Below are 1251 nucleotides of genomic sequence, written 5' to 3' on the forward strand. Positions count from 1 at the left end.
TTTATTTATTTTATTTTATTTTTTTTTTACTTTTATCATCCCATAGGCGTTGATGACCAGAGGGTTTTACGCCTTTAAGCAACAATCAACAACAACAACTGAAGCCGAAACGTTGGGACGATTAAATAAGTTACATCAACTTATTTGAGTTTCATTTTGACCGCTTATTCTACTATAAGATCATTATGTGTGTCTTATTATTGTTACTTTTAAAGTTTAGATATAATACAACAGATTCTTTTCTTCAGTGAAAAATAAATTTACAAATAATTTTGTCAAAAGATGAATTTTCATTGTACAGCTGCTATAATTATTTTTTTAAAGCTAAATTACATAGCTACAAAAGTGATGATTCACATTACTGTAAAATTGAAAATTCACATTCGGTTATCTCTTTAGATTCGAATCATTCGTACAAAGAATCGCAACTAAGTTTATTCCTCTTTTTAAATTCAACCATTACACTACGCCAGCACGTTAAAACCTCTTTTTTGATAAATTACAATAATTGCTTCAATATTTTACCATGGACTAGCTATTTAAAATCAAATGTTTATACAAAGAACAAGGAGAAAATCATTATTCTCGTTAATGATTAAGCAGGATGAGGGTCATACATCTGAACCAATTTGTGGTAAGGTTACCAAGTAAACATATCATTTATAGAAGCAAACAGCATCCCTCCAAGATGTCCAATTAACATTATAATAGTGAAAGCAAACATGAATTATCTTCAATATAAATTTGGAAAATGTAATTGAGGTTTGTGGGTGGGTTAGGTTGACATATCGATCCCCGGGGAGCCGGGCCAAACAGCTAACAAGATCAAGTACTATCTGGAGTTCGAATCTTCCGACCAATAATCCGGGATTGCGGTACCGATAATTATATTTAAACGAAGTCGGATAAGGAATTAATGATTGTTACAAAATTATGTAATCACTAATAAAATAAATCAAAGGTACAGAAACAAAGCATAGTGCTGGTTGTATAAAGTTAAAAAAAAACAAACAAATAAAAACGTAGAATAATGAATTTATATTTAAAGAAATTTTGTCTGGCCGTTACCAAGACTATTCTCCTACAATAATGAATTTAGTTTATCACATTAATCGAGCATGTTGAGAATCGAACCGTTCCTTAATAAATAAATGATTCGTTATTTGAAGAGGATTCAATGAAGCTATAACCTAATTGCCTGATCAATATAATAATCTGTTATAAATTTGAATGTCAATAATAATAATAATA

Source organism: Halyomorpha halys, unplaced genomic scaffold (assembly GCF_000696795.3).
Source record: "Halyomorpha halys isolate HHAL.00 unplaced genomic scaffold, Hhal_1.1 Scaffold167.1, whole genome shotgun sequence".
NCBI lineage: Eukaryota > Metazoa > Arthropoda > Insecta > Hemiptera > Pentatomidae > Halyomorpha > Halyomorpha halys.